The sequence below is a fragment of the Jaculus jaculus genome, chromosome 13 (assembly GCF_020740685.1).
Source record: "Jaculus jaculus isolate mJacJac1 chromosome 13, mJacJac1.mat.Y.cur, whole genome shotgun sequence".
Lineage (NCBI taxonomy): Eukaryota > Metazoa > Chordata > Mammalia > Rodentia > Dipodidae > Jaculus > Jaculus jaculus.
Genome location: NC_059114.1, coordinates 20,378,991 through 20,400,874, shown reverse-complemented (window position 1 = coordinate 20,400,874; position 21,884 = coordinate 20,378,991).

Here is a 21,884-nt window from a genome sequence, read left to right as displayed (position 1 = left end):
GACAAAAGCCACTGCCACTGGAGAGATGCGATGAGCTAGGCCACCTGCAAGCTGCGTGGCTTTGAGAAAGTCACACACGCACTCTGTCCTGCCCCGAAGTGCCCTCTTCTCTGTGATAGGAATAATGACGGCATCTGCTTGATCAAACCCTAAACAGGATTCAGCCAGTTCACCCGTTTGGGCTCCTGGTTACAACTTAGTAATTAAACTGAGTGGAGGGGAGGATCCACACTGTGTGGTTTCCATGACTCACTTTCCCTGTCTGTCTAGTGTGGATGCTTGTGGCAAATCCACAACACAGCCATAGAGAAAGGAAGGGTGGAGCTGGGGAGGGGCACGCGGTGGAAGGTGGCTGCTGTTACTGTCGTTCCCAGACAAGCCCTGAGACCAGGTGAGGCGACCTCAGCAGGTGAGAGGGCTCTTCCTGCCAAGCTCTAGATTCTTCCAAGGTTGGAAAGTACAGAAAGTGAGTAAGAGGTGGGGCTGCTTGGCCAAGCCACTGAAATGGGACTCTACCCTACCTGAGACCGTGGTGAAGCTTAGGGGGCCGGGAGAGAGCGAGGGGGGAGTGGGGGGCACTGGCAAGCAGGAAGGGCCCAGAGTTCATCATGCCGCTCTGAGGATTCCAGGAAGACTTTCCGAGCCCCCAGGCCCAGGGAATGAACAAACCTTTGTCTTGAGCCTTTGTTGAGTAACCAGGGCCTCTCTGGGTGCGTCTGTCTTTTTCTCTTTTATTCCACTCAGGAAAGAGTATGAGAAGAAAGATTGGCCTTTAAAAAACCAGGAGACACGGGGAAAACATGAACCTCTGAACCCCCAGAGGCATCTTCTGCATCTGCCCACACAGGGCAGATTCCTTGTCCCTAAGTCCTTCCAGCAGCCCAGCGGGCTTGATGCTGACAGCTCATCAAGCCATTGTTACCCTGGAGACGAACAAATTCAGGTTGGCTCTTGGGACCTGGAGGTGTCAGAGGCAAAGATGGACAGACAGAGAAGGTTTAGCTCAGTCTGGAGGGTCGGGATGAGAGGCACCTGGCACAAGACAGTCTAGGACAGAAGCTGGGTGGCATTTTGGTCACAAAAGTCCTGATCTAGGAGTTCATTTGGGAGATGGTTAAAAAAAAAAAAAAAAGGAAATGGATTCCCAACAGCCAGCAAAAGTCAGCCCTTCCCATAGCTCGATCTCAGCCCTGTGACCCTAACAACTAAGGCCAGTGGGGTATAGAACTATAGCATAATAACTTTTGGCTGCATTTGGAATCCATGTTTTAAGTAACTCATTATAGCACTGATGTGACACTAATACTCTTCATTTGGGTACTTTCTTCATCGTTTTCTTTCTTTCTAAAAATATATTTATTTATTTATTCGCAAGCTCAGAGAGATAGAAGACAGAGAGAATGGATATGTCAGGGCCTCCAGCTGCTGTAAATGAACTCCAGATGCATGTACCACTTTGTGCATCTTAGCGTCGTGTAGGTTCTGGGGAATCAAACCCAGGTCGTTGGGCTTTGCAGGCAAGTGCCTTAACCCTTGAGCCACAGCTTCAGCCCTCTCATCCTTATTTTCTTGCTCCAAGAGTGGGAAGTGTCTCTGTAGGTTTGACAGCCGTGTCCTTTCTGACGGAGTTTCTTAGGACGTCAATATTGCACGATTCTTGAATAACAGCTTGATAAACTTGCGGTTCTCATACCATCCATTCCACGAGCTTAGTCCAATCACACAGGCATATATATATATTCCACTATCATCCCAGTCTGTTTTAGGGCACCCCCACCACCCCACCCTTTTGCTGGCATCTGTCTCTCCCGTCAGTCCTCCTCGTCCCATTCTGGACATGCCACAGCAACAGCGTATAGTCTTGTGTGACTGGCTGTCACTTAGCATGCTGCTCACACGGTTCATTGGTATTGGAGCACAGGTTACCCTTTGTTCCTTTTGATGGCTGGATAGATAACATTCCATTTTGCAGATAAAACACCTTTTGCTCATGCATTCATCGACTGATAGACATTTGATTTTTTTATATGATTTTTATTGGCATATACTAATTATACATGAGTTTCCTCATGACGTGTTCAGGCATGTATACAATGTGCTTTGACCATATTCACCCATTTCTGTCCCTCTGTCACACCCATGGATCCTCTTCCTCTTCTCTCTGTTAAATATTTTATTTATTTATTTGAGAGAGGGAGAGAGAAGGAGAAGAAAGGAAAGAGAGAGGAGGAGGAGAGAGAGATAGAGAATGGGCACACCAGGGTCACCACCACTACAAACAAACTCCAGACACAGGCACCACCTTGTGCATTTGGCTTACGTGGGTACCAGGAAATCAAACCTGGGTCCTTAGGCTTCATAGACAAACACCTCAACTGCTAAGGAATCTCTCCATCTCTCTCTTCTCTTTTATAATTAATTAATTAATTAATTAATTAATTGCAAGGTGAGAGGGAGGAATGGGCATGTCAGGGCCTCTAGCTTTTCCAAACAAACTGCAGACACATGCACCATTCTATGTATCTGGCTTTATGTGTGTCCTGGGGAATGGGGCCAGGGCCATCGGGCCTTGCAGGCAAGAGTCTTAGCAGCTGAGCTATCCCTCCAGCCCCATCTTTCTCTTCTAAATAGGCTCCCTTCTAGCTTAAGGACTTTTATTTTGTTGACCCAATGAGTCTCATTTGGGTTGGTCACCGGTAAGGTACATGGGCACCTTACTAGTGCCTGCATCACTGAAGAAATCTCTCTCTCTCCTGACAACCATTCACTGAGTACAGATCCTCAGGGAGAGGGGGGCCTCCATGACAGGGTGTTGATGAGCTCAATCTTCCACAGATCTCCTGCAGGCAATCACAAGTGCTGTGAGTTCATGGGCCCAATGGCCATGCCATTCCTGAGGCCAGCGTTCCACACTGCTCCTGTTCATCCTCCATCTCCTGTGTGCTGTCCACCCCTTCATCTGTGATGTTCTCTGAGTCTTGAAGGGATCGATATAGATGTCCCATTTAGGGATGAACAGTCAACTGCCACTTAACTCTTGGCACCTTGACCAGTTGTGAGCCTATGCAATTGCCACTGCCCACTGCCAAAAGAAGTGTCTCTGACCAAATCTCAGAGCAACTAATTTGTGATCACAACCGTAGTTATTAGAAAGGTGATTTAAGCCGGGCGCGGTGGCGCACGCCTTTAATCCCAGCACTAGGGAGGCAGAGGTAGGAGGATTGCCATGAGTTAGAGGCCACCCTGAGACTCCGTAGTGAGTTCCAGGTCAGCCTGGGCTAGAGTGAGACCCTACCTCGAAAAACCAAAAAAAAAAAAAAAAAAAAAAGGTGATTTGAGGGGCTGAAGAGGTTCCTCATTTGTTAAAGTGCTTGCCTGCAAAACCTAATAACTCTGGTTTGATTCGCCACTACCAACATAAAGCCAGACACACAAATTGGCGCATGTGTCTGGAGTTTGGTTGCAACGGCTAGAGGCCCTAACACACCCATTCTCTCCCCCACCGCCCTCCAGTCTCTCTCTGCTTGAAAATAAATAAGTAAAACTATTTTTTAAATGAAGTGATTTTCTGTCCATGCATCACACATATTACAGAGAGCGGAAGCAACTTGGCAGCAGGCATGTGCTGTCCATTTAGCAAAACAGCAGCAACAGTTTGCCCACTCGGGTCTATGAGCTCCCCAGTCACGGGCCTTTGACCACACTTACGGCACCAGGCATGAATTCCCTCTGTGAAGAGGACCTTGGATCTAATCAGAAAGGGGTTGGTTATCCCCACAACAGATTTACCACTATTGCACCAATGGGCACGTCGTGCCTGGCCAGTCAGTACCACAACTCTCTGGTTCCAATTCTACTTACAACTTTTCTTTTACCCAGAAGCCTGCACAATACTTCCATACACCATGAGGACTGACCAGCAGGAAGGAAACTACCAACCCGCTTCCAGCTTGACTGCTCTACCTTGTGTGTGCTGTCTTAAGCAAGAGGGTCTTACTGGGTCATTCATTAGACATTTAGTTTTTGTATCTCTTGTCTACTATGAACAATGACCTTACAGATATGAAAGTACAGATTTTTGTGTGGACGTGTATGTTTTCATTCCTCCCTCCCTTCCTCCCAGTTACATACTTAGGAGTGGAATTGCTGGGCTATTTTGTAAATGGCACATGAAATCTTTGAGAAATGGCCATGTTGTTTACCAAGCTGGCTGCACCATCTCACATTCTGGCTGGCATTGTGCAAGGTTCTAACTTTTAGACACCTTCACCAGGTCTTGTTATTTCCTCATAGTTGAGTGACAGCCATCAACCTCGTGGGCACAAAGTAGCCACCATCCTCATGGTTTTCTTTGAATTTCCCTTATAACTAAGAAGGACAGTCACTTTCGTGTGTTTACTGCTGTTTGGGTATCATTGCCTTGATGAAATATCTAACTATAGACTTTACCCACTTAAAATTTTTTTAATGTTTTAGTTATTTATTTGAGAGAGAGAAAGATGCAGAGAGAGAGAGAGAGAGGGAATGGGCACACCAGGGCCTCTAGCCTCTGCAAACAAACTCCAGACATATGCGCCACCTTGTGCATCTGGCTTAAGTGGGTACTGGGGAATTGAACTTGAGTCCTTAGGCTTCACAGGCAAGTACCTTAACTGCTAAGCCATCTCTCCAGCCCTTTACCCACTGTTAAATGAGCTAATTATGTGTTTGGAGCTGGATGAACTCTTCATGCGTTGTGGATACCAACTGCTTGCCACGTGTATGGCATGAAATTTTCTCCTGTTCTGTGAGTTATCATTTTGCTTTTCTGGATTTTGTTTTCATTTTCTTGGGGGGTGGGAAGGTTCTCATTTTAGCCCAGCCTATCCTAGAACTCGTTCTATAGCCCAGGCTGACCTGAAACTCTCTCGGCCTTCCCCCTACTTCAGCACCCTAACTGCCAGGATGAAAGGCCTGGCTATAATTTCTTTTAAAGTACAAAAACTTTTACTTTTGATTAAATCCAATTGACCTATTCCTCTTACTGTCAATTTTTTTTAATTTTTTAATTTGTGAGCAGAAAGAGAGAGGGGAAGAGAGGGAAAGAGAGCAAGAGAATGGGTGTGCCAGGGCCTCTTGCTATGGCAAAGGGACTCCAGAGGCATGCCTTGCTTTGTACATCTGGCTTTACGTGGGTATTAGAGAGGGGAATCAAACAGGGGCTGGTAGGCTCTGTAAACAAGTGCCCTTAACCACTTAGCCATCATCTCGGCCTCACTGCAGATGTTCTTGACAAGTTATTAAAATGAGAAAAAAAATAACAGAGGTAAAGCATTTGGTGCAGGGTATGGAATCGCATGGAGCTGCTGGCGCTAACAGCATCAGGAGACTCTAGTGCTGTGTCTCTGCCTCCTGTCGCCTTCTAAGTATAGAGGGGGATGAAACAGGGTGTGTGTCACCGGTCCTGAGGCCTAGCTGAATCACTGTGCTGCACTGAATACTCTGAATCGGGCCTGGCACAGAAGAACACATACTGTGAGAGTTGGGTCTTATTGACAAGGAGGTGTGTGAAGGATCTGGGCCCAAGACGAGAGAGCACACCCAGAGAGAGAGATTCCCAAGCACAGCAGGCGCTGTGTGTTAGACACTGTTTGCGTGAAGGCCAAGGCCAAGGCCAAGGGCGCGGGCTTTGTGCTGCCAGCAATGGCTCCAGGAGTCACGGCCTTGGAACTCGGGGCCTCTGCCTCGCTCTGGAGGCTGTGAGCGTTCAGGCAGGTCGCGTTCTGTCCCTGAAAAGACTCCAGCAGCTCACTCAGCCCCACCAGCACATGTGCACGCGCAACACACGCACACGCACGCACACACACACAACACCACCAGGAGTCGACCATTGTGTGAGGCAGCCTGAACTTTCTACCATCCACACTGGAGTCAGCCCAGCCCAGCCCCAGTGAGCGATTGCTTCCCAAGTCCTATTTACGGAGGTTTTGCTGCGGCTGGGTGTGGGGGGCAGGCGGATATTGTTGTTTTCAGCGAGTCTATTTAAAAAACAGAACGCCCGGGCTGGGTGGGTAACAATGAGGACAATCTCATGCTTCTCTGTCACTGTTCCCTTCCTTCTGCTGGGGCTTTTGTTGAAACTCAAATCCAATGGCAAGGCGCACAGACACCCTATTGAAGGATCCGCCACTTTGTCCTTTAGGACAAAGACAAAGCAATCGGGAGAGATATGTTAAATATTTGCATCGGCTGGCCCACAGAAGACTACACCCTGGGCTTGGGGACCATCCAAGTCTGCCTCCCTCCCTCCCTCCCACTGGGCCTGTGGTGGGGGGGGTCATGTGGCCGGCAGAGGGGACTCTGCACTAAGGCTGTTTCGCTTGCTGGTAAACATGATTTGATCCATCTGAACCTTGGTTTCTGGAACACAAAGGACAGTAGGGATAATTTTCACTCGTTCTGTCATTCACTCATTCAGAAGTTTTTGAGGACTAATTTGGGGTTAGGAAAGGCTCTAGATGTGACGGAAACCAGCCCAGCAGAGGTGGGCATGTGCACTTGGTACTGAGGCACCAGGACTGAGATGAGTTTGAAAGCAGCCTGGAATACAGAGAGAGACCCTGTCTCAAAAAGAAAAGAAAGGGAGTGGAGAAAAGGTGGGGCAACAGGGAAAAGTAAAGAGAAAAGAAAAGCAGAAACGAATAGAAAGGAGGTGAGCAGGAGCAGGGAGAAATGCTACATGGCAGGATGAATAAGGACTAGCAGGGGGGATGGGAAAGATGGACATTGTAGACACCCCACAGAGGCCTCAACAGGGAGCAACACTGAAAAGGAGGACTGCAGAGACTGAAGAGAGGACCATGGACAAGCACTTCAGGGAGAAAGAAGGGTATAAGCAACGGGCTTGAGGTGCGAGGTTAACTGACATGGAATCTGGAAGTGGAGGAGGGAGGGAAGTGGAAGAGCTCACAGCATGGAAGCGGAAAGTGGAGGAGAGGGAAGTGGATGAGTTCACAGCATGGAAGCGGGAAGTGGGGGAGAGAGGGAAGTGGAAGAGCTCACAGCATGGAAGCAGAAGTGGAGGAGAGAGGGAAGTGGGAGAGCTCACAGCATGGAAGCAGAAGTGGAGGAGAGAGGGAAGTGGAAGAGCTCACAGCATGGAAGTGGGAAGTGGAGGAGAGAGGGAAGTGGAAGAGCTCACAGCATGGAAGTGGGAAGTGGAGGAGAGAGGGAAGTGGAAGAGCTCACAGCATGGAAGTGGGAAGTGGAGGAGAGAGGGAAGTGGAAGAGCTCACAGCATGGAAGCGGGAAGTGGAGGAGAGAGGGAAGTGGAAGAGCTCACAGCATGGAAGCGGGAAGTGGAGGAGAGAGGGAAGTGGAAGAGCTCACAGCATGGAAGTGGGAAGTAGAGGAGAGAGGGAAGTGGAAGAGCTCACAGCATGGAAGTGGGAAGTGGAGGAGAGAGGGAAGTGGAAGAGCTCACAGCATGGAAGTGGGAAGTGGAGGAGAGAGGGAAGTGGGAGAGCTCACAGCATGGAAGCGGGAAGTGGAGGAGAGAGGGAAGTGGGAGAGCTCACAGCATGGAAGCGGGAAGTGGAGGAGAGAGGGAAGTGGAAGAGCTCACAGCATGGAAGTGGGAAGTGGAGGAGAGAAGGAAGTGGAAGAGCTCACAGCATGGAAGTGGGAAGTGGAGGACAGAGGGAAGTGGAAGAGCTCACAGCATGGAAACAGGAAGTGGAGGAGAGAGGGAAGTGGAAGAGCTCACAGCATGGAAACAGGAAGTGGAGGAGAGAGGGAAGTGGGAGAGCTCACAACCTGGAAGCGGGAAGTGAAGGAGAGGGAAGTGGAAGAGCTCACAGTATGAAAGCAGGAAGTGAAGGAGAGAGGGAAGTGGATGATTCACAGCATGGAAGCGGGAAGTGGAGGAGAGAGGGAAGTGGAAGAGCTCACAGCATGGAAATGGGAAGTGGAGGAGAGAGGGAAGTGGGAGAGCTCACAGAATGGAAGCAGAAGTGGAGGAGAGAGGGAAGTGGAAGAGCTCACAGCATGGAAATGGGAAGTGGAGGAGAGAGGGAAGTGGGAGAGCTCACAGAATGGAAGCAGAAGTGGAGGAGAGAGGGAAGTGGAAGAGCTCACAGCATGGAAGCGGGAAGTGGGGGAGAGAGGGAAGTGGAAGAGCTCACAGCATGGAAGCAGAAGTGGAGGAGAGAGGGAAGTGGAAGAGCTCACAGCATGGAAGCGGGAAGTGGGGGAGAATGGGAAGTGGATGAGCTCAGACCATGGAATCTGGGAGTGGCGGAGAGGGAAGTAGATGCGTTCAAGGAGCCAGTTCTTGATTTCCTAATCACCTGAGCCATTTTTATTGTAAGCATGTATCGAGCCAGTTATTGATGGTGATGTGAGTGAGCTAGGGTGTAGGAGGAGAAGACATCTCTGGCACTTAATAAACTCTGTGTCTTTAGAGGCCCGTTTAGTTGTTCGAGGCTCATCAAGGTGGTTTGGGAATATCTTGATTTTAATCTTTGGATCTTGACATTCTTGTAAAGGTAAAATTTTTCCTAAGGTATTTACAGATGAAGATCTGGCCAGGCATGGTGAAAGGAACACATCTCACACCTCAGCTAGCACATGGTTGGCTGAGGCAGGAGGATCAGCACTTCTGGTCAGTGCTACATAGTGAGACATTGTCTCAAAATAGGCAAATTCTGGGTTGTTGGGTTTGTTTTGTTTTTTGTTTTTTTTTTTTTTTGCTGTTGTTTTGGTTAGTTTTTGTTTGTTTGTTTGTTTGTTTGTTTGTTTGTTTGTTTTTTGTTTTTGCAAGGTAGGGTTTCACTAGCCCAGTCTGACCTGGAATTCACTATGTAGTCTCAGGGTGGCCTCAAACTCTCAGGTGATCCTCCTACCTCTGCCTCCCAAGGGCTGGGATTAAAGGCTGCACCACCACGCCTGGAAAAATTCTGGTTTTTAAGAGGAGAATAAGCGCAAAAAGGGAAAAGGAGGGAGAGGACAATGAGGAGAAAGGGAAAGAGGAGGAGGAGGAGGGAGGAAGAGAAGGAAAAGAAGAGGGACGAGGAGAAAGTGGGAAAGAAGTAGAAGAAAGGGGGCGAGGAGGAAGAAGAGGGGGCAAAGGAGAAGCGGTGGGGGAGAAAATGGTGACGGTGCCTGTCCTCCAGCCCAGCTCCAGATGCCACGATTGTGAACTGAGGGGATTGGCTCCCCTCCCTCGAGCACATGGGGCAGCCCTCACCTCAAAAGTCCTCCCGAGTGAGTGTCTGTCAATAGTGCCAAAGTTGAGGAACTTCAGAGGAGGGAAAGAGCCCCAAATCTATTGTGTCCCTTCTTCCTCTGCAAAGTGCCATTGTTTGAAGCTGAGTGTGGTGCGTGTCCAGAGCTGATAGCAGGGATTGAATGGGGGGTGGGACCCACTTGCTCCTCCACCCACTCACGGGGTGGGGGAGGTGAGGGGTGTCCCGGCTCTGCTCAATGATGTTTCCCCTGCCAGGGATCTCTGTGGAAAGTGTCCATGTGGACTGGGGAAAGGGTGGGACAGGAGCAGAATTTTCCAAAACAAAGCCAGAGATGACAGAAAGACTCACAGACTACTGTGCCTCCATCCAGAGCTGACCTCTTTATCCAGGGCTCCCCTGGGCTGGGAGGGTGGTGGATGCTTTCAGAGTGTCACGTGGAAGTAGATCCTGGTTCAAAGGGCAGTGAGAGACCCTGTTACACACCATCCACACCCCTTCACAAGGGCCAGGCAACAAGGGCGTCATGGTAAGCCAGTTGAGCAGGAGCGATCACAGTGGAGGGCAGGTTCAAAGTCACACACAGATAGGTGCGTTGGAGCCTCACTCATTCACTCAACAAACATTGAATGGGCGTCCACAGTGTGTCAGGCCTAAGCTACATGGTGGAGACATAACTGTGGGTGTGACACAGCCCCTGACCTCAGGCAGGAGTGGAGATGGGGCTCGCTAGCCAGAGGGGGAAAGAACAGATGGGGGTCACATGGCTCAAGGGCTCTCTGAACCCCATGCAGCAGGAAAAGAGGCAGCAGCGTGTGCAGTTGGAAGCATTCCGGAATGGTGTGACCCATATACCAAACCCAGGGTCCTAAGGGAGGCCTTCCTGGCAGCTCCCCTACCTGGGTACTATTGGCATTTTGGACTGGCTAGTTCCATTGCAGGGACAGAACAAGTTAGGTTGGATACTTAAAGCATCCCTGGCCTCTAACCATCAGATGACAGCAGCTCAACCCCCAGGCTCCAAGCTGTGGCAAGCAGACATTGCCAATTGTCCGGTCAGGGTACAGTCATCCGGTCCAATGAGATCCTCTGGTCTGGACAGAGGTGCAGAAGACGTCATGGAAATCAGGGTAGTAGAAAGTTCTGGACCGTTGTACTCCACTCTGGTATTGTAGAAACCTGGCTGGCATGTGTATTTACACACACACACACACACACACACACACACACACACCTGGAGAGGTGGTCCAGGCTCTGAGCCAAAGAGGACTTCCTCTCCCAGGTCCCCTGGTTTTGAGGGACAATGGAAAGTCTCTACTTGCCTATGACTCAGAGCAAAGGGCCTTTCCCTTTCTGAAAATATTAACTATAGCCTAGGTTTTTTTTTTAAATATTTTATTTTATTTGACAGAGAAAGCAAGAGAGAGAGAGAGAATGGGCACACCAGGGCCTCCAGCCACTGCAAACCAACTCCAGACACATGTACCCCTTGCGCATCTGGCTAACGTGGGTCCTGGGAAATCAAACCTGGGTCCTTTGGCTTTGCAGGCAAATGCCTTAACCTCTAAGCCATCCCTCCAGCCCTGTAGCCCAGTTTTTAAGGTGGGTTAGACGTTCATGAGCATATCTAGCCCACCACTGAGGGCCAAGGGGCTGAGGCCACTAAGGACCAAGGGGCCCCTGTCAGAAGCCTATGCAACACGCTGGGGGGTCATGCTGGGCACGCCGCGCATAGACCACCATAGGCAAGCGTGTGATACCTTCTTTGCCATGCTACTTGCTATGCAGAGATGACCAATTTTCAAGGACTATGGACAAAATATTGAAACTTTTACACCTCATTTTTAGGGCTTTCCTGGTGAATGTGAATGGTCGCTGGGCTGTAGGAGCTTATGCCATCTTAAGGCTGATGAACCAGGCTCAGCAGGGTGAGTGATGTGCCTAAGGGTCACAGAGCTAAGAACCGTGGGAAGGGTGCTCAAGTCAGACTCTGTCACCATAGACTCTCAGTCCTCCACTTTGCCACTGCTTGTCACAGCCACGGACGTCACAAACCAGCATTGACGATAACAGGCACTCCAGCCACTTTAGGAGGCTGAGGCAGGACAGCCATGAGTTCAAGGCTAGCCTGGGCAAGATAGTGAAACTGTCTCAAAAGACACACAGAGAAAGAAAGAAAGAAAGAAAGAAAGAAAGAAAGAAAGAAAGAAAGAAAGAAAGAAAGGAAGGGAGAAAGGAAGGGAGAAAGGAAGGGAGGAAGGGAAGAAGGGAGGAAGGGAAGGAGTGAAGAAAGAAAGGAGGAGGCTAGAGAGATGGCTTAGTGGTTAAGAAGCTTGTCTGCAAAGCCTAAGGACCTAGGTTTGACTCCCCCAAACCCATGTAGGCCAAATGCACAAGGTGACACATGCATCTGGAGCTCATTTGCAGTAGCTAAGGCTCTGGTGTACCAATTCTCTCTCACACTCTCACTCTTGCCCTATCTCTCTCATAAAAAAAGAAAGGAAGGAAATAAAGGGATAAAGGAACAAAAGAAAGATAAAAGAAGGAAGGAGAAGGGGAGGGAAGAAAGGAAAGGGTAGAAGAAAAAGGAAAGAAAGAAAGGAGATCACAGGAGTTCTGGGCAGCCTCATGTTGCTGGGATGAACTTCCAAACCAGACACAGTTACGGGAGGAAGGGAATTTATTCGAAGCTTACAGATCCAGGGGAAGTTCCGTTAACGGCAGAAGAAGCTGGCGCACTTTCACAGGTCCAAGTAGACAGAGAAATACCGCCACCAGCACCATACACAAGCGCACTCAGGAACCCCAGGCAGAGCTCCAGCGTTCTGCATATGTTTAAACTGGAATTCCAAACCCACCCCCCACCTTAGGACTGGACCCTAGGATCCATCCAGTGACCCGTCCTCCAGCAAGATAGCTGGAACTTCAAGAAGCTTTGACAAACCTCCTGAATCTATGGGGGGGGGACATTTATTCAAACTACCATAACAGGTATTAACCCTTCTTAAATGTCTATTGAAAGTTTTGCTTTCTGGACTTTATTTTCCAACTTTCTCAAAAAAATAAAAGAGCAAACTGGAATACTCTTCAAGGTCATAAAAATAATTAGTAATGTATTCCAGCAATGGAATGACCACGATGGGCTCACAGAGTCCACACAGGAGGTTGCTCCCTACTCAGGCCCCTATGGATAAAGTTGATCCCATTGTAGTGCCCATTTTACAGAGAGGAAAACTGAGAGTCAGAGAGACCTCCCTCTAGGAAGACACACAGTTACACTGAAAGTGAGTTGTGGCTGTTCCCAAGTGGTTCAAGGACGCTGTGAGGTGTTGAGTCACTGCCAGGCTGTGGGCTTCTTTCTCTCCTTGGGCTGCGGAGTGACGACTGCATCCCGCTGGAGGTATGAGGAGACCTGCACCTGGGCCCTGGGCCTTTCATCCTTGGAGACATAATAAGGCTTTCATACAGCTCCAGGCAGGGGCCCGGGCACTCCAACTTGGCCTTGGAAACTCTCAATGGGAACGGGTTACCCCACTCCTTTCCCTTTTGAGCCTGCAACTATGAAAAGTCAGGGAAGAGGAATGTCACCGAGACAAAGGTCTCCACCTGGTCCTTCCAGGAAAGAGGCACCGGGTCTGCTCAGTGGCAGCCAGAGAACCTCGTCTGCAGCAGTGGCTGGAGCAAATCTCTCTGCTACTTAAAGCCCCCATGTTTGCTTTTCTTTTTCTTTCTTTTTCGTCAGCCCCAAATGCCTTATGAAGGCTCTGCTTATACCTCCAAGCTCAGCTTCCTCCCCAGACCTCTCTTCCTAGCTGGTCCCCCGAACAGCCCACACCGTCCTTACTAACCTAAGCCTGACACCTGCTTCTTGTTGCTTTTCCATCCTGGCCCCACCTCCTCCTTAGAGGGGTTCAGATAGGCAGAGAGGAGCCAGGGGGGGCTTCAGGCCACAGGCGTGACAAGGGGGGGGGCAGGGGGACTAGAGGATGGAGGCGGCAGCAGTCAGCCTTCAGTCAGTCCTGTAAGCATTTGATTAGGGTTCTTTGATTGATAACTTAAAATTTTTTAATTCATTTATTAGAGAGTGAGAATAGCATGCCAGAGGGGGGGGGGAGGGGAGAAGAGAGAGGGGACACACCAGGGCCTCTGGCCACTGCAAACGAACTCCCAGTGCATGCGACCCCATGTGCATCTGGCTTAGCTGGGTTCTGGGGAGTGAAACCTGGGTCCTCAGGCTTCTCAGGCAAGCACCTTAACTGCTAAACAATCCATCCAGCCCTTATTGACCTTTATTATACATGTACGTAATATTTTTATCATATTCTCCATTGACATCTCTGTCCCCTCTCCCTCCATCCCACTGAACCCCTTCTCCCCAACTAGTTCCTCTTCTACTGGGGTGTCGTGTGTGTGTGTGTGTGTGTGTGTGTGTGTGTGTGTGTGTGTGTGCTTGTGTGTGCACGCGTGTGTACATGCGCATGTGCACATACCTATGTCCCACTGAGTTTAATTAGAGGCTCCTGCATGAACAAGGGCGAGGGGAATTATTTACCAGGGCATGTGCAGCCCGCCAGCAGCTACACCACTTTTTCTCACTCCCCCAGCCATCATTAACTGCCTGTATCAGGGAGGGACGGGGCCTCCTACACTCCCCCTACGTTGTTTTATAGATGAGGAAGCTTGCATCTATGCAAGGCCTGGTTCGTGCCCAGGGCAGCTGGTTTCCAATGATACAGGTAAATTTCCTGCTCTGCTGGGCTGTGGTCCATCAATTTCCTATCCTCAACTGGAGTCCACGGCAGAGCCGTCACTCAAGTCATGAGTTTGGGAAATAGTTGGAAAAATCAAGTCTAGGAGAATTCACCTGCCCCATGGAGGTCGGCCACCTTCACGAAGCGTCATCAGCCTGCTGGGATGGGGGAACAGAATACCACGTAGCACGCGGGAGCAGTTCGCCAATTCACTGGCGTCTGAAAAGGCAAAGGCACCAAGGACAGGGACTCTGTCCTGTCGATTGAGGGGTGAGAGGCCTAGGAGCATCCTGGCTGCCTTCGATGAGACTCAACAAAGGGGAACGAAGTTCCGCTGGCTGACGGAGCCTGCGTAAGACTCCGCCCCTCCTAACCTGGACAGTGGTGGCTTGTGAAGCTGCTTGGTGCCTCCACCTTGGACCTTCCCACCCAACGTCACTGTGAAGCCACGAAAAAGCCAAACCAGGTCTTAAAGTCCCACCCAGGGTTCACTAGCAGATTCAGCAGAGACTCCCAGACACCGCTGTAAGATCCGACGGGAAGTCCACAGAGCCACAGACTCACGTGACCTTTGGTGGAGATGTCAAGTGACCTCTGCAGGGCTCAGGAGCACCAACCAGCAAGACACATGGAAGTTCTTGCTGACTTCCAGAACCTGGGCCATCTCTCACATCTAACCCCACAGGCTCCTCAGAAAACTGAAACATCTGCAACATGGGACATTCTCAAAACTGGGATCAAGAAAGGCTTTCTGAGCTGAAGAGATGGCTTAGCCGTTAAGGTAGGTGTTTGCCTGCAAAGCCAAAGGATCCTGGTTCGAGTCTCCAGGACCCATGTAAGCCAGCTACACAAGGGGTGCATGCATCTGGAGTTTGTTTGCAGTAGCTGGAGGCCCTGATATGCCCATTCTCAATCTCAATCTCTCTCTCCCTTCCACCCTTTTTTTCTCTCAAATAAAAAATAAAATTAAGGTATGAGCCACTATGCATAGCAATAAAGATTTAAGAAAGAAAAAGGAAAGGAAAAGAAAAGGTTTTCTAGAAAGGACCAGATAACACAGATGTCTGGATTTTTGGAGAAGAAGGTGGTTACCCTGCCTTTACAGGTTGCAAATAGTCAGCGATGGAGTGTAAACAAGTGAACGCATGTGTGCCAATGAGATAGCCCACATTCAGCCTCAGGTCCTTGTCTGTCGACCCTTGCTTTGCAAAACATGAGAGAGGCCCAGGGCTCTAGGTGCGTATCCTGTGGCACTGCCTACCTGTTGCCCAGGGTAGAAAGAAAGTCCCTCTGGACCCAGTAGAAGACAGTGTGGAAGGACCCAGAACTGGAGGGGCCATGTGATCTGCTCACCAGCTGCCACATCTCCAGTGACTGGGAAACGCCTGGCGCATGGTAGGTGTTGCATAAATACTTATTTATAGGAATATGCTGACCTTCTGGCTTTTTTTGTTGTTGTTGTTGTTTGAGACTGGGTCTCCTATAGCCCAAGCTGGCCTCAGACTCTAGATAGCCAAGGATGACCCTGAACTGATCCTTCTGCCTCCATTTCCCTAGCAGTTTGATTTCAAGCATGCACCACCACATCCAGATTGAACCCAAGGCTTCATGTGTGCCAGGAGACATAGTACCCACTAAGCCACAAGCCCAGCTTCTGACTAAACCCACAATATTCTGAGCATTCAACCGAAGCTTTTACCTTTCCAGTCTGGTGTAACCGAGAAATTCCGGAAAAAAATCCACCCTGGCATTCTCACATGTGGCCAAGAAGACGGCTTAGAAACGTCTGTCCTGCCCGTCTCCTTAGCCACGCTGGTAGGTGATTGCTAGTCAGAGGCATAACCTGGTCAGTAGAGACAGCTCCCATGAACTTCCCACATGACTCATGTTGGGCATGCTCTGTCTTTGATTCCTGATTCAAAGCACGCCAGGTTGTCCTAATTGGTTACAGGGAACTTGTGTTATTTTTGTAATTAGTGTTGTTACTTTTCTTTATGAAAACCACTCTTCTTATGTGTATACTGGGATAGAAAAACCACAAAGAATTTGTTTCTAAAACACTTGACCAGGATTGAATATGTGGTTGCAGGGTTAAAATGCCATTCCAGGGCTGGAGAGAGAGCCCAGTGGTTAAGGCACTTGCTTGCAAAGCATAACACCCCAGGTCCAATGCCATAGTACCTATGTAAAGCCAGGTGCAAAGTGGTACATGCACTGGAGACCCTGGCATGCCCACTATTTCATATGCATTCATTCCCTCTCTCCCTCTCTCTCTCTCTCTCTCTCAGCTTGCCAATAAATAAATAAAGATTATTTTTAATGCCGCCCCAGGGCCCATCCCTGAGCAGCCCTCAGGACGGTGGGTTTGGGATGGCACCCGGGACTCTGCATTTACAAGGCACACACCTAGCCCAGGTGAATCTGGACCCTGCATTTACAAGGCACACACCTAGCCCAGGTGAATCTGGACCAGCCTTAGATCAAACACTGTCATGAAGCAGCTGCTCTCTGACTACTGCAGCTTTTGAAAGGAAACCCCAGCAAAGCCAGGGGTGGTGGGACACGCCTGCCTCGCAGGTCCAGAGAGAAGCAGAGAGCCACAAGTTTGAGGCTAGCCTGGACTACATGCTAAGTTCTGTTTCAGCAAAAGCCTGTCTCAAACAGAAAAAAAAAAGATTAAGAAGAAAGGAAGGGAAGGAGGGAAGAAAATGCACCCCTCAAACTCCCCACCCCCAAAGGCCTCTACATTTCTGGAAGGAGGCCCTGGACATCCTAAGGCAGCTCCCATGGAATGCAGTGGGTGAGTCACCTGGGAAGGCCTCTCCCCAAGGTTCCTGCATCCTGTCTGCCAGCTAGTCTGCTCTCCAGGCAGCTTCCAAATGCAGAGCAACTTAGGCTTCTTAATTACACTAATTGCCACCCCAGGCTGTAAATTTCATGTTAATGCTCTCCTAAGTGATTCATGTGGTAATGAGACACTTGAGATTTCACCAAGATTTCACCAGGATTTTAATTCTAATCCTAAACTCACTTAAGATACCAACTGCTGTCCACGCCCCCAGAGCTGGCAGCTGGCAGCCAAGGGACAGGAGGGACCTCCCACAGTGCCTCGCTGCAGCCCTGCCTCCACCTGATGTTCCGCTTGCCATCCACCTGTCCTTGAGCGATTCTGACACTCCCTTCCTTACAACAGGCTGGGCCCTACGTGCACACAAACGCACCAGCCGCCGTGTGGGTCACGTCACCAGCTCTTAGGATCTGATTACCGGTGGCAAGAACTCAGGAGGAAGAAAAGAAAGACAGGGAGTCAGCCTTCTCCCCTCTTCTTCTTTTTTTTTTTTTTTTTTTTTTTTGTTTTTCGAGTTAGGGTCTCACTCTGGCTCAGGCTGACCTGGAATTCACTATGTAGTCTCAGGGTGGCCTCGAACTCTCAGCGATCCTCCTACCTCTGCCTCCCGAGTGCTGGGATTAAAGGCGTGCACCACCACGCCCGGCTCCCTCTTCTTAACAGGTGTTTGCACGTGCATTTCTGGCAGTTGCCTCGGGCCCAGAATTCCTAGCGCCCCACTGGGATAATGTCACTCACAGCTCAGACATCTTCCATGGCTCCTACAGTTTAAAATCAATATCCTTGGGCGGGAGAGATGGTTTTGTGGTTAAAGGCACTTGCCTGCAAAGCCAAATGACCCAGGTTCTAGTCCCCAGGACCCATGTAAGCCAGATGCACAAAGTGGCACATGCATCTTGAGTTCATTGGCAGCAACTGAAGGCACTGGTGTGCCCATTCTCTCCTCCTCTCTATATCTGCCTCTCTCTCTCTCTCTCTCTCTCAAATAAAATAATAAATAAAAACGAAAATCAATATCCTAAAGGCTGGACAGATGACTTGGGAGTTAAAGTACTTGACTGCAAAGCCTAACCACCCAGGTTTGGTTCTCCAGTACCAACATAAAGCCAGATGCACAAAGTGGCACATTCATCCAAAGTTTGCAATGGCTGGAGGCCCTGACACTCCCATTCTCTCCACCTGTCACTCCTCTCTCTCTCTCTCTCTCTCTCCCTCTCTCTCTCTCTCTCTGCTTGCCAATTAATTAATAAAAATAATTTTTTAAAATAAGTATCTTTTAAGTTTATTTTCTTATTTATTTATTTATTTGGTATATGCATATGTCAAGCATATTTATGGTCTGAGTGTGTGATGTGCAGTATATATGCATGTGTTTGTGCAGATGCACATGCCTCATACATGTGTGCAGAGGACAGAGGAGAACATTGGGAGGGGAGGGGAAGGGAAAGGAGGGGAAGGGAAGGGGAGGAAAGGGAAGAGGAGGGGTAGGGAGGAAAGGGGAGGAGTGGGGAGGGGAGGGGTGGGGAGGGGAAAGGAAGGGAAGGGAAGGGAGGGGAAGGAAGGCAAAGGAGAAGGGAAGGGAAGGGGAGGGGGAGAGGAAGGGGGAGGGGGAAGGGGAAGAGAAGAAAGCCACAGGGAGAAGAGCTTGTGTCAACAGAGGCAGATCTAGAAGGATCCAGGCAGGGATGCAGGCAGGGAGTACACCAGAAGATTCTCCTGCTGAACTTCTGTAGGGAACATGGCCATGCTGATTTTGAAATTCTGGCCTCCAGAGCTTGGAACGAATGAGCAAGGATTGCTTTAACCCATCCTGTGTGGAGATGTTGTTATAGCAGCAGTAAGAAACAAACACACCACAGTGACTTATCGCAGGTGTTTCTTTAATAGCCACTGAACAGGAAAGCCTCAAGTCCATAGGAATATCATCTTGCCCACTCCCGTATCCTTCGGGAATCACACAGTAGCTGCTCTGAATCTGGCTTTTCTTAGGCTGGGAAAATGGCTCAGTGATTTAGGGGGCTTACTGTGCAAGCCTGCCAGCCCAAGTTCGGATCTCCAGCGCCCATGATGTGCAGTGGAGCATGCGTCTATAAGCCCAAAGCACCTAGGGCATTGGGAAGCCGGCCGAAAGAGTCCGCGAAGCCAGGGGGCCACAACCACATGCATTCATTCACAGCAAATGGGAGAGACCATGTCGCTAACGAGGTGAAAGGGAAGCACAGACACCCTGCCCATCCTCTGACTGTCACATGCACATGGTGGCATGTGTGTGCCCATACACGCACGTGTGTGCACACCTCTCTCTCTCTCTCTCTCTCTCTCTCTCTCTCTCTCACACACACACACACACACACACACACAGAGTAATAATAGAGCTGCAGAGATGGCTTACCCATTAAGGCCCTTGCATGTGAAGCCTTAAGGAGCTAGGTTTGTTTCCCCAGGACCCATGTAAGTCAGCTACACAAGGGGGGGCACATGCATCTGGAGTTCATTTGATGTGGCTGGAGGCCCTGGTGTGCTCATTCTATCTGCCTCTTTCTCTTTCTCTCTCTCTCTTTCAAATAAATAAAATAATTTTTAAATAATAATAATTTTAAAATGACAGTAATAATAACAAAAGCTAGCTTTTGCATGCATGCATGATGGGCCTGTCATCCCATGTGGAGGGCCCAGGGTCAAACAACCATGGCTAATGCCTATATGTAGGATCCCCTGTGAGCATCCTGTGATTTCAGAAGTACCTTAGTGGCCCCGCCGGCAGGGATGCCCTAAAGATCATCAGGACCCTGCCTCTGAGCAATGAGCTAATGGTGGTTAAAGCCTTCTTCCGTCAGAGCCTGGGAGCCAGGCTTCTTTTGGAAATCCGAAGACAAAAAAATTAGCTGCCTCAAAACTAAGAAAATAAACTTAAAAGCTCCTAAGTATTGAATCAAATTGCAGTCCCACACAGGCTGCAGCTGCATGCAGCCTCTGGCCTTCGTTCGCGGGGGTGAGTGTCACGTTCAGCTGCTAACCTTTCTCCTAAATTGCCTGTTCAAAGGAGACCATTATTCTAATGAAATACCTCAGCCGGGCACGCGCTTGGTTTCAGCTCAAAGGTTTTCTTTCTGAAGGCTCTGCTCCCAGCGTTGCCTTAAATTGGGGGAGCCTCCTCCTGGCTGTCCACAGAGAACACTGACGGGTCGCCTTTGATTTTCTTTGATTGGCTTCACGTGGGTGTGCGTGTGGGTCAGCAAGCCCCAGTCTTAATGATGATGAAAACTGGAAAAGATGGGGCAGCCCCAAGACAGGACCAGGGGAAGAGTCGTCATTAAAGGGAGTGTTCTAGAAGGCCTGGCATCTTTTTGCCTTGGGAAGGACTTCCTGGGAGCCATAAGGAAGTGATCAGACCCGGAGGGTGGCAGCCTTGGGACCCTCCGGGCCTCTGTTTGAGAGGTCACAAAATCGTCGCGCACGAGGGTCTCTCTCAGGAGGAGCTGCTGTAACAGAAGGGGAGAGGGCACTGAGCCACAGTGAGTGCTGACCTGTCACTCTCCGCTCAAGATAGCACGCTTTGTGTGACATCGAGGTCTGACCTGTCTGCCAAAAACACCTGGGCTCCAACCACAGGCTCTCCTCCAGCCATTCCAGGTCCCAGGCAGACACTGGGGTACCTTTGTTTCCCTCTGCCTGGTCATCGTATTCTGAACACTTGTCTTCTAGATCTCACCTGAAAATGCCCACACCTTCTTGAAAACTCAAGCCCCTGGGCCTCCTTTCCCACAGGGCCACAAATGGAGGGCAAACTTCCCCCTCCATGGACATCCTGAACACCTGCTTCTGGTGAACAGTTTGGTTTGAGGATATACACCCCCCTCCCCCCAACACACACACAGCTAACCAACACACACAGCTTCTAACCACTAGACACACAGCCCTCCTATTTATTCCACTGGAATCAAAGGTCACCATTCCAGAAGGCCTTTCTGTCCCTCCCAGAACAGAACAGCTCCCGCCTGGCTTTCCTGAAGGTGTGTGTCTCATTTGCTTAAGTCGTTTGGGTATAGATCTGTCTGCCTGAGTTACCTAACTTAACTCCATTCGTTCTTCGCGACCCAACATGGAGGTCACCTACTCCGGAAAGCCCTCCCTGATTGCTACCTCCTCCTGCCTCTGCTTTGTGCTTCCTCCACCCTGGATGGAAAGATCTGGTTTTTGGTCTCTCCTGCTGGGTAGCCAGCTCTTGGGAGGGCAAGGGCTGCTTCTGAACCGTTACCATTGTGATGGGGTGGCCTGAAGGGTGCAGCCTGGCACCAGGGAAGAACTCTTTAGAAAGTGTTTGCAGAATATAGAGGGGAGACAGAAAGGCGGAAACAGTTTTGCTAGAGGTAGGAGGCTCGCTGTGAGTTCAAGGCCAGCCTGAGACTACACAGTGAATTCTAGGTCAGCTTGGGTTAGAGTGAATCCCTACCTGGGGGGAGGGGGAGGAAGGCTTTGAGCCAATCTGTAGGCATCAGCAGGAGAGTCTAATAAAAACTAGTAATAATAACTAATAAAATATTAGTTGTTAGTATTCGTAAATAAAATTAATAAATTAGCTATTATTAATAAGGAAATATTATTTCCGCACGGAAAGCCTAATAAAAACAGTAGTAATAATAACTCCTGCTTGGTGGGGGGGCTCCCTCGGCAGGTTTGGGAGTTTGGAGAAACAGACCCCAGATGGAATGCGATGGGCTGGGGGGAGTGAGGGGAAGAGACCTCACTCAGGATGTAGGCCACAGGAGCGGGTGGAGGCAGGGTGAATCTCTCCAGCAGCGAAGAGGAGAGGAGAAGAGAGCCTGAAACTGCAGGCCTCAGAGTGAGCCAGGGTCATGGCTGGTGGGAGAAGCCCCATGTGCAAGGCAGACAGGAGTAACCACGGGTGCAACTGTCAGCTGGGGGCGGCAGGCCAGAGTGCCCCAGCCCGCCCCCTCCCCCATGGGATCACAGCCCTCCCCCAGAGAGCAGCCTGAGTCAGGGATTATGGCCTCAGCAGCAGTTGGCCAGGTGGGGTGACTTGGCCCCAAGGTCCACATC